This window comes from Primulina eburnea, chromosome 7 (genome assembly GCF_022965805.1).
Source record: "Primulina eburnea isolate SZY01 chromosome 7, ASM2296580v1, whole genome shotgun sequence".
NCBI lineage: Eukaryota > Viridiplantae > Streptophyta > Magnoliopsida > Lamiales > Gesneriaceae > Primulina > Primulina eburnea.
In genome coordinates, this window is record NC_133107.1 from 9,953,131 (window position 1) to 9,966,041 (window position 12,911).

The window sequence follows — 12,911 nt, forward strand, 5'->3', positions numbered from 1 at the left end:
AAAAATATGAAAGTGGCAGCCATAATCTTAAAGGCATTAGGATGAAGATGATTAATCGGGAGCCCATAGAACCGAGCAATCCCTTCGAAGAAGCGATGGACTGGAAATCAGAGTCCACTTTTGAGTTGTTCCATGAAAAAGGTTTGGAAGCCCGGTGGTGGAGTGTTTGGGTGATCGTTTGGCCCGGGAACTTGGATTTTGTAGGCAGAAGGGATTGAACCTAAAGATCTAATTTCTTTCAGATTACCCGGGCGAAGTGTAGACGTCACTGTTGAGAACCACAAGGGCCCTGCAACTTTGTCTTTCCTTTTGCCCGAGATACCAATAGCTCGGGACGAAGTAGTGGTTTCTGGTTTTTTCATGATAGATCGGAAAGTTGGAATGGGAATGACTATGAGAATAAGGACAGATGTTTCAGAAGGATTCATGAAATTATCCTCCGACCGAGCCCTTACATTTTTACCAGAAGTGGAGGAGGTGGACTTGGACATGGTAAAAAAGGATAAAAGAGGAAGTGAGAAGCACTTACAAAAAGACGGTGGTAGGATGATGGCAGAGATCGCCGGAAACAGGACTTGCACGCCGGAAATCTTGAGAGAAAAATTTGGCAGAGCTTCGCTACACGGTGGAATTTGTAAATGATTTTTCAAAAACCGGTTAGCTACTATATATAAGGGTAAGGGTTAATCTACACCATTGATCTAAACGAATTGGACGGATGGGGTTGACATGGGAAATCACACAGGATATTTGAAAAGACAGGCGCGGAGCTCGAGGCATCATGATGATTTATATTCTCGGAATACGAAAATTTTCTGACAGATTTTAATGCTAGGGCTTACATCAGCATCGATAAGGTGATGTCATCCTTATCGTCTCGGGAAAATCAGATAGTAACATGTTGCTCGTGACCGGGCACATAAGACTGATCGAGACAGCGAGTATGACTCTAGCCCGACTATTTAAGGAGGGAGCAATGATACCCCGGGATGTCCCGGGTCATAGATGGTGCCCAGGAGTGGAGCCTGTCCATGGAGAGTGCCCGGGTATGGATCGACATCCGAGTCATAAGATTGCCCGGGACGAGGATAGTACGAATTGAAGAATTCATGGAGTGGGCAGTCACTCAAGAGGCCGGGCCATAGGAGCACCCGTAACATAATCTCCCCGGGACGTTGTACGCCCAGGCTCTCGTAAGAAGACCCGAGAAGCATTTTACCCAGGCCACTTCGATATGAGCACCGCATTTAATTGCGTCGACATAGTAGGGTGTGTACAGCCGACCTATCTCTGACATTAATATAAATGGTTGACAAAATCAGATGGTCTGGATGTGACTAGTATGAGATTTGACATGTCAGAACAATAGGGTATAATCAGTCTCCCTACTATAATTAATGTTCAACACAAAGAACGAAGTCATCATTACATCTCCTACTATAAATACCAGGTTTATTCTTTGCATTTACTCTCGATTCACACATTGAATGGTCTCATTTATTGTTCATTTACTCCCCACTCTCCACACCAATCTCACAGCCACCACTTGGTTACATTGGTTTTCTTGCTTGAGTTCCCAGCTAACTTAAGAATCGGAGTGGTCATGTCGGACACCCCTCTGGCGCCCATTCACGTGATTATTTTCTTGTTCGCAGATCTCTCAAATCGCTCAGGGAGGAAAGAAGTTCAGTTCAGATATCCAACTCATATTTCCTTCAACATTTTGATAGCAAATCCGGCAGAGTACCTGACCTGACTCGCTTCTTTTCGCCCGGGTTGCATCAATCATGATTTTACAATATGCTCAATGGATAAGACTATTCACATATTAAAAATAATCATACTTTGTTAGTTCAAATTTATGTTGATGATATTATATTTGGATCCACTAACTCAAAGCTCTGCTAGAAGTTTGCTAAACTAATGTAGGATAAGTTCCAGATGAACTGAAATTCTTTCTAGGACTGCAAGCCAAGAAGTTGGATACTAGAATCTTTGTCAGTCAGAAAAGTACAACAAAGAACTAATTAAAAATTTCGGAATGAAGTCGTGTTCAGCTTAGTTAAAGTTGATAAATATGAAGGGGAAATATCAGTCGAGGTAACATCGTATCAAGGTTTGATAGTTTCATTACTACACTTGACTGCTAGTCGATTTGATATTATGTTTGGAGTTTTCAGTCTGATCCAAAACAATCTCATTGCTCAGCCACAAAAAAATTCTTAAATATCTTAAATGAACTCAAAATATTATATTATGGTATGCTAAAGACTCATCGTTCAATCTAGTTAGATATTCTGATGCATACTATGTAGGGTGTAAGCTTGACAGGAAAAGTACAAACAGATCATGTTAGTTTCTTGGAGACCGACTGATTTCTTGGTCAAGTAAGAAGCAAACATCCATTGTTAATTTCACTATAGAAGCTGAATACTGAGCTGCTGGGAGCTGTTGTGCTCAACTATTGTGGATTCAACAACAATTGAAAGACTGTGTAATTGATGCCAAATAATCACCAATTTCCTGCGACAATACAAGTGTAATAATCATCACATACAATCCAGTTTTTCACTCTTGGACTAAGCATATTGACATTCGTCATCACTTCATTCGAAATCATGTATTGAATAAGAATATTAGATTGAAATACGTCTTAACTAAACAACAGACTGCGGATATTTTCATCAAACCACTCTCGGAGAATAATTTTTCTTATTTCACAAATATTTTAGGACTTGTATATTTATCATGAATGGTGAATTTAGGGGGAATACTGAATCACGAAATCTTATTTATAAGATAGTTGTCAGTTAGTCTTTGAGTGCTAAACTAATAGTAATCCACAACATAACTGATAAAAGTTGCTCTCAATCTGAATAATCTTATCATTGTTAATGTCTTTAATAATTCATTTAAATTTCTTTATGTATATTTATGTGCGACTTAATTATTCAATTATTTTTTAAAAAAATTCATACAACGTACTTACCGGTTTTTTTATTTTCAAAAAAATTTCATCAACAACGTGACATATGTATCGTCTGATATCAAACCAAAAGTCGCACATGTTAAATAATTGAAATCCCTAAATCTTTCGGTTTACCTTTTCATCTTCTCATTCAAAGCATATCTACTCTCAATCTCCTTGCTCCCTTTCACCTAAAAAATAATCTAATTTCTATCTTAAAGAACTTATTTCAGAGATAGCCAGTCCAACAACTTCTTCCTATATCATGAATGCTTTTGCAATAAATTTCAAATCAATTTATTCTATAAAAAATGATGTTGTCACTCAATTCTTCAAATTTGTCGAGTCATCTGGACCCAGGACTTTTCTCAATTCGTCTTTGGACATCTACATGGATGAGATGAAAAAGTTTTCTATAGTAACTGAAGATGGAAAGATATTGAGCCTCTGGAATAGGTCAATCTATTAATCGAGCAGGATTATTTCTCTCACTTGTTTCAGTTGTCTACTGAAGGGCTGACTTACTCCTCTATAGTACATCAGCAAGCAATTGAGGAAATGAAGCTGAAGTTTTCTGCATCCAATGAGAGTTGAAAAAAGAAAGAGATGAATTTGGAATATCAATTTATGGGTGATATTATGGCCAAGCCAATTCTAGATAAAGAAGGCTATTTTGATGTCTACACTACAAAATTTTTTTGGCTGTTACAAAATGACTCAAGATTAAATGGTCAGTCACCATGTTCCAAATTTTAAAGGCGATTTTCAAAATGAGTAGCAATCAGTTGGATATTACATCTCCTTGAGCATATTATTTGAAGACGCAGGATCCTTATTGAGCAACCATGTAACCTTGCACAAGTTCAAGTCTCTCACAACACCAAATATCCTTTTTATTAGGTCTAAAATACAAACACTGAATATCTTTACTGATGGGATGTTGGTTATCAAGAAGGAAATTGGAGAAGAACATGCAGCTGTTAAGAAACCAAGTGCAAAGAAGGGAAGCAAGGTAACCGAACCCAAACCAAAGAAGAAATTGATTCTGCAATCCAGTGACTCCGAGGTAGCAACACTTTCTCTTCTTCTTAAAAAGGACATAACAACGAAACCAGACCAGTTCTTACACCAATCAATACAATACATATCGCTTAGGTACAAATAGTCGAGGATACTAAAAACAAGACTACTGACCAGCCAACAGAAAAACTGAAACTAATAGTGGTGGCAGCTCCACCTAGAAAAGTCAATATGCCAATGGCTCTCCCTCTTCCAAGACCAACAAAAGGAGTAAATATTAGATATCACATTCAATCCACCAGGTCAGGACTGGTCTCTACCTTCTCCATTGTCACATGGAAAGGAAAAGATAAGGTGACTGAAGTTCAAGTCTCAGAACAAATATCAGCAATCCAGACTCAAATAGACCTGCTGATGGATGAAGTTAATGAATTTTCTGCATAAAAGATCAACTTCTTTAATGAATTAGTGGAATTCAGAATGGTCATCTTTGCAAAAAAAATTAAAGAAAAATGATGTGCTGAAAAGGTAGATAACACTAATTCGTGCCAAACAAAGATCAAACTATGATCCTTCATCCCCAACCACATTTGATGATATATCTATGATAAATCAACTGGATATGGAACTGGTCTCCTTGCATAAGAAGAAGTTTTCTAAGAAGCCAAACTGATTACAAAGCCAAACTAATAAAATATCAAGGATAAAACTGAACTTTCATAAGAAGAAGTTTTCTAAGAAGCCTAACTGATTACAAAGCCAAATTGATAAAATATAAGAATGATACTGATAGCCAAACCGATTCAATGCTGACCGATGAAGCCCAACTGACAGTCTATCTAGTTGATCAGTCAGTCCAAATCCATATATTCCCTGAAGAATCGGTATTATCAATAATTAAGGATCAAATCCTAGCTGAAATCACGGATAAAGCTTTTCATATTAACAGTCACGATACTATAAGAGAATATCAGGTTTTGACGCACTACCAGAACATGTCATAAAGGACAATGACATGACAAAAACGACATCTATATTTGGGAAAAGATATATTTTGAAAACATTATCGTTGCAGATTAAATTATAAATAGATCAGTTGAACAAGCTTTGAAAGTTAGATAATTTCACCATTTATCTCTGAATTATAAAAACAAGCTGATTTTCTCAGAAGAAGCTTTTTGGGTGCCAAACTGAAATAGCCAGCACATGTCGATAAATCATTATCTGATCATTTTGAGGATCAAATTTGTGTTTAGAATTTCTCTGTAAAATCTATGTAATTGAGAGTGTAGGATCGAGTGCTTACCGCTTTACCAAAAGCTATAGTTAGTAGTAATGGTGCAACTCAAAATTTTTAAACCGCACAGCAACTCAAGCACCACAGTTCGATTGCTCTACCAAGAAAAGACAATTATTGCACCCAAAAATCTCCCTCCCAATAATTTCACTCCTTGCAATAAATGAGAATCGAACCTGTGACCTTAGATCTGATACCAATTGTAGGACTGAGTGCTTACCGCTTTACCAAAAGCTATAGCTAGTGGTAATGGTGCAACTCAAATGTTTTAAACCGCACAGCAACTCAAGAACCACAGTTCCGCTCTACCAAGTAGGGACAATTATTGCACCCAACAGAGAGTAAGAAATATTACTGCTCAAAGAGTTTAGATTGAAATTTTACTAAGATTTTCAGTTTAATAGTGTTAAGTCATACTGAAGTGAGTAATTTCAAATTGCTTGTAATTATCAAAGCCTTTTAGGGCAAAACTTTTGTGAAGGAAAAGGGGTGACATAGTAGTTTTAGAATTTCCGAACATCCAGAAAAAATCTTGTGCGTATTTACTTTTCAGTCTACCTATTTCTACTATTCAGCAGACCCTAACTGATTTTCTTGATAAGTTATTTGTTCAACCAGTTTCACTAAGTCTACTTCCGCACAATTCATACTGATCGACTTACTGAGACTCAACTGACAAAAACAAAATTTTAGTATTGCTAACTCAATCGAAAAACTTTTGAGATAATTTATTCACTCTCTCTAAATTTGTTTTGATCCAAACAAATTCGTTGTTGAAAAATACCCATATATATAATTTTCTTTTAGTTAAGGAGATTTTTTTTTATCCATATTTATGGTCTCGAAATTAATTCTACCAGGTTCTATCTCTCAGGAAATAGGTGGAGAGATACCAAACTTTAGTGCTAATAACATTTTAAAATTTTAAAATTTATTTCCAAATTAATATTTTTATATACCATAGATCTTATTTCGAATTTTTTTTGGGATGTACATGTAATTCTCTAATTACATCACACGTGAAAGTGAGCTATCACCAAACATTTCAAAATCGATGAAGAAAGGGAGAACTACTTCGTTTAGATAAATTAACCTGTTAACTTTTTGAAGTGTACATTTTCTCATGAAAGTCTTAGGATCGGACTATTTAACATGTATTTTAAGGTTTAGATAGCAATCAATAAAATTATTATTTTTATCTAAATTGATCAGTCAAGTAATTTTATATGAAAGTGCGGAAATAACTTGAACTAATGCAACAAATATTTTGGTCAAACTGAAAAATATGACATGTATCCGATAATGCGCATGTGTATGTCAGAACTGATAAAAACATATAAATGAATGCACAAGTTTATTTTTGAAATTTTTAGTACCAAATCCTTCTAAGTGACCACTCTTTCTATTGTCGGAAGGTTTCACTAGAAGACATTGATTTATACAAGTCATTTTTACAAACTCATCTCAATTGATGTCACTATCTCAAGCTGAGACTCCAAGAATATTCAGTCAACCGAGACGATAAGCCTCAATTGACATTCAACCGATTAGCCAGACGACATGCTTGAACATCAACTCTAACTTCTACAACGGTTCTTGATCACTTCTGAATTGAACTGGTGTGAAGGTTGAGTAATGGTGCAACAAGAAGTTGTTGTGCAATAAGCGCATTGATCCTTGATGATCTAATATAGATGTTAAAGTTTTTCTCGAGCATTGATCAAGGATTAGATCATCAAGGATCAATGCGCTTATTGCACAAGGTACCAAATAAGATTTGCTACCCTCTTATTTGGTAGTTTAAGATGGATGCACATCTTCTTGAACATCAACTCGTATTTGAAGTTTAAGAAAAATATTAATATTACGAGAAAAGAATTTATTGAATCTTCAAACAACGTGATAAAAAGTTTGTTGGAATGTTTGGCTTAATGAATAGAAATTAAGCAAAAGAAAATTCAACCGAACAAGAACGTTCAAATGTTTGTCTTAAAAGTTGCGAGGAAGTTTCTCAAATAGCAAAAGATACGCGGAGACGCCTAAACAGGGCGCCTCTGCAACCATTCGTGCCGTGGAAATATCCAGGACATTAGGCGCCTCCCTCGTGCCCTGGAATTTACAGGGTGCCTCCTTGTTGCCCTGGAAATTCCAGGGGAGAGAGGGAGACATCCGTTAAACAGTGCTTGATGGCGTTGTTTATCAAGAGTTGCGATTTTTCAAGTATCTTTGTCACTAGAAGTTGTCTCTTGATCATATTTTCGAGATTTGTGACTCAAATATCAATCCATCTAAATGAATTAACAATAATGAGAGACAACATAATATCAATTTTGAGAAGATCAAACAAATAAAAAACATTTGTATTCATTTTGAACTTCTTCCTCTTTCTTTTCAAAAGGGAGTTTGCTTCATCTTTTTGTTATGGAACTTGTGATTTGTAATGCTATATTTTCAAGTTAAAAGTCAATGTATCTTAATAGACAATATCATATCTCATAAATACCACGTGCGGGAAAAAATCATCTTAAGAACAAAGAATTTTTCCATACATCATCAACTTCAAACTTACTAACATATTTTTATGAATTTAGTTATATTCAGATTACAATTCATATTAAAATATTAAAAAAAATCTCACAAAAAAAATTCCCAACAAATGATGCCCTGACAGACACCTCAGAGTCTGGGAATCATTGTAATCAACTTCCAAACACGAACGAACAAAGTTAGGTATGATTTACTTTGTTAATCATTAGAATCAACTTTGAAAAGCATTTTGTATACAGATAAGATTCCTTTTTCTTAGTAATTAGCATCATGACACACGTGTTGTTGTGGATAAATACATTTAAAAATGAACTGTGTTATGTGGAGGAGAAGGCAGTGGAGACAAAAGTAAAAGACCACTTCGAGATGTCGATGTACTAATATACCCACAGATAGAAATCTACATATCAAAATGATGTTTGGACAAAAGTTTTGAAAAATGAAATTGGTAGAACACATTTAAGAAGAGTTTGACCATAATTACTTATACCACTTTAAATATAACGAAAACAAAATGTAAATTTTAGTCATGTATGGATTGGTTTTTGATACTTTTAGTCATTTATATTTCGTTTAACCGATTATAGTCTTGTAATTATGATTTGTTGATCAATTTTAGTATTTTCATCAAAATCAAGTAAGTATATGGTTAATATCATTGTTAAAATTATTATTACGTTGTCAAACATACATGCATATCTCGAGAAATTTTTTAACTACGTACTTACAATAATTTAACGATAATATTGATCATTAAATTACATGATTTTGGAAAGAATGGATAAAATTGATTTAAAAAAATATAGTTACATAACTATAATTATTATAACGAAACATTGTGGACTAAAAATATCACACACAAATACATACATTACTAAAATTGACATTTTTCCAATAATGAATGTTGGAACATTTATATTTTGGTGTTAACAAACATTTTTAGGTAAAACTGATATAAGCTAAACTGAACTAGACTAAAACCGAGTCATCCGAACCGAACAGAACTGACTATGTTAACAAGCTAAACTGGTTTACTGTAACTGGACTATTCAAGCAAAACTGACTTGGACCTAAACTGAATTACATCATGTCACCTTTTATCAAGTTCATTATAAGAGATTATAAGTCATTCTTAAAGACATTAGTTTACACCATATGGCTAAACTGATTATTGGATAAGTTTTTTCGTATTCTGTTAAAATTGCACTACATTTTTACAGATGTCAGAGAATGATGACGTGGACAACATACAAGCCAACTGACAATTTTATTTGGAACAGTTTTTTTTAAACTAGAGAAATTTGGGTTCAGAGTCTATAAATACAGAAAGAGTTCGGTTTGGTTGAACTCTACGACCTTTTCACATATTCAAGAATTCAAGTATTTGAGCTAAAATTAATCAGTCAAGCACACTTTACAAGAATTGCACCTGATAATTGAGGATCATTATTTGTACTTGGAAAAAATACAAGCCAACAGACACTTTTATTTGGAGCTTATCTTTTTTTAAACTAAAGACTGTTGGATTCAGAGTCTATAAATAGCGAAGAAGTTCGGTTTGGTAAAACTCTATGACCTTTCTATAGATTCAAGCATTCAAGCTTTCAAGTATTTGAGCTAAACTTAGTCAGTCGAGCACACTTTACAAAGAATTATACCTGATCATTGAGGATCATTAAACTGTTAGGAGAATTCATTGTATTTTGGAATAGTTTTTATACTAATTCTTCATTCAGTTGAGTAGATTAGGAGTTTCAGTTTTGGCAGTGTTAAATCCGAACTGGTTTTAAAATTTACATGTAAATATCAAAGCCTTCTAGTGTGGGCGGCCTTCTCAAAAGGAAAGGGTAACATAGGAGCTTGAATTCTCTGAACATATAGAAACAAACTTGCGTATATTTTACTTTCAATTTACTATTCAGTTTACATATTCAAGCCATTTTTTGAACTGTTCTAGCATGTCAGTTTGGCTTTTTTCCGCACATATTGTGTTAGTCAACTGACATTGAAAATTGATAATACCAAGTTCAATTTCTAACCAAACTAAATTATCATTGAAAAAATAAAAAAATGTTTAAATTCAACATTCTAAACACTTCAATCGATCATATCAAATGGTATCAAAGCGAGACTTATTCTCGTTTCTGAACATTTTCCAAATTTCTTCATTCAAAAAAATCATGATGTTATCTAGAGAAGAATTTGATGATCGGAAGATATGAATGCGGGCTCATTTTGCAACATAAGACGATGATATATGGTACATATTGCTGATGGACCATTGAAAATTTTGAAAGCAAATATTTTTGTGGATATAACTGACATGGCACATCAAAAAATTGAAAACCCTGGAGATGAATAGACTAATGTTTACAAGAAGAAAGCTAATTTTGATAATGTGGCTAAGGAAAATCTATACAAAACTCTTGACATAAACATATTTAGCAAAATCAAAATGTGTAATACTGCCAAAGAAATTTGAGAAAAATTGAATCGATTGTGCGAAGGTAATGAACATACAAAATAAAACAAACTCTTTGTGGCCATACAGAAGTTCGAAAATATCAAGATGAAACCTGGATAATCAATGTCTGACTTTGATGAAATAATTAGTGGAATATTGATTGAACTCACTGCATTTGGAAAGTGTACAGTAACCGAGAAGTGATCTTGAAGGTGTTGAGAGGACTCCCAAAAGAATGGAATGTCAAATCTTCAATTTCCTTAACTAAAATTCAAGAGTTGCAAAAATTATTTGGAGACAAAATTGGTACCGGTTTCAACAATAATGATGGCATTACTAAGACAAGTACTCAATCAAAACTGGAAATGTTCAAAGAAAAGTATATTTATTTTGTTAAATCTAGTTTGGCATATTAACACAAAGAACTCATCCCTAAAGTTTCAAAATTTGTTGAAAATATGAGTAAATGCAGAAATTTTGGTGTTGGTTATATGCCTGAGAGTTCTAATATTAAGCCAAACTAGAAGCCTAACCGAACCAGTTTAGCTAGGCATAACTCGATGAAAGTCAAGACTAACCGATACTTTAATAGAAAGCCTGTTCAGAAATGATACTGGAAAATAAATGAAGTTGGAAGGGCTAAACAACATTTGTATCTACTACACACATAAAATACCACACACATGTATATACACAACCTATTTGGAACACAACAAGTGGTAAGTCAATTAAATTGGTCAAAGTTTGGGTTACAAAAAGAATAATTCCGTCTGGACCCAAGTAGGTATGGATACTAAGAGTTATTCTTATTGCATGGCACAAGAACTCAACTAATCAAGAAGCCAATTTAGTACTTGGATAATGGATGTTCAAGGCACATGACTGATAAAGCTAAATTGACTCAGTTTACTTGGCCTAAAATTACTTTTGGAGATGCTTCTCAAGGTAGAAAATTGGGTAAGGGTAAGATTATCCACAATAAAATTATTATTGAAAATTTACTTACTTTTTTAAAATCTTAAATACAAATTGATTAGCATAAACCAACTTCATGATCATGGCTACTCAGTTTAGTTTCATAATCATGTTTGAACTATCAAAGATATTTATGGATGCATTACAATGAAAGGTGACAGATGTGATAGTACATACAAAATCAGGTGGACTTCTCAACCAAGTGGACCAGTGTGCTTCATTGCTTCAAACATACCAAAGAACTGGTTGTGGCACATGAGGTTGAATCATCTAAATTTCAAGGTCATTTCCAATCTGTACAAGCATAACTCGGTCACTGGTTTGCCAAAAACTGAATTTCTCAAAAAATGTTTGATCAACTTGTCAATTTGGAAAGCATGTTAGGTCATCTTTTAAGAACAAAGCGTAACCCGTTAGAACGGTTGCATATGGACTTATTTGGTCCTATCTCAGTAATGAGTTTAGGGAGAATAAAATATACTCTAGTTATTGTTGATGATTTCTCAAAGTTTACTTATCTTTTTTAAAATCAAAAGAAAAAACTGCTGCTCAATTAATCAATATTTTCAGAAGATCGACTTTTAAATGAAAATTCAAAATAAATTGACACAATCGGATCTGATAGAATAACTGAGTTTTTCAACCAAATTTTTTCTAACTTTTTAAAAAATCATGGAATCGGGAATGAGTTCTCAGCAGCTAGAAAAACTAAGTTAAATGAAGTTGTTGAGACAATGAATATGACATTTAAATATGATGCTAGAACAATGTTTGTTGATTTTGGAATTTCTTAGAGATTTGGGCTGAAGCTGTTAACAGTGCATGATATACTCAGAACATACCAATGATTAACAAGAAACACAGCAAGAAACCATATGAAATCTGTCATGATAAGCACATGTGGTATCCTACTTCAAAATTTTTGGTTGCAAATGTTTTATCTAAAACAATATTAAAAATCATTTAACATCATTGATGCTAAGTCAAATGAGAGTATATTTCTTAGTTATTCTTCAATTAACAAAGCTTATCAAGTATTTAACAAAAGAACTTTAAATGTTAAATAATATGTGCACATTGTTTTTGATGAAATAATGTCGACTGACCAGTCAACTGATCTTGTTGTACTAAAAAGTTTGCTAAACCGATGCAAGAAAAATTTGAGATGAGTATGATGGATGGACTAACATTCTTTTTTGGCATGCAAGTGAAAAAACTGAATAATGATACTTTTATCAGTCAAACTAAGCACACATGAGAAATACTCAAAAAATTTGGCATGGAAACATATTTCGCACCAGCTACTCCAATGAGCTCATCAGTTAAACTAGACCAAGATGAAAGGGGAATATCTGTTGATGTAACAATGCAGAAAGACTTAATATGCTCTTTATTGTACCTAACTGTCAGTTGACCTGATATTGTTTTTTCATGTCTATATGTGTGCTCGGTTGTAGTCTGATCCTAAGCAATCTCATTATTTTGCTTCCAAACAAATTCTTAAATACCTTAAAAGAACACAAAATGTGGGCTTTTGTATACTAAAGATTCTTCCTTCAATTTAGTTGGCTATTCAGATGTAGATTATGCAGAGTACAAGCTTGATATAAATGTACCAGTGGATCATGTCAGTTTCTAAG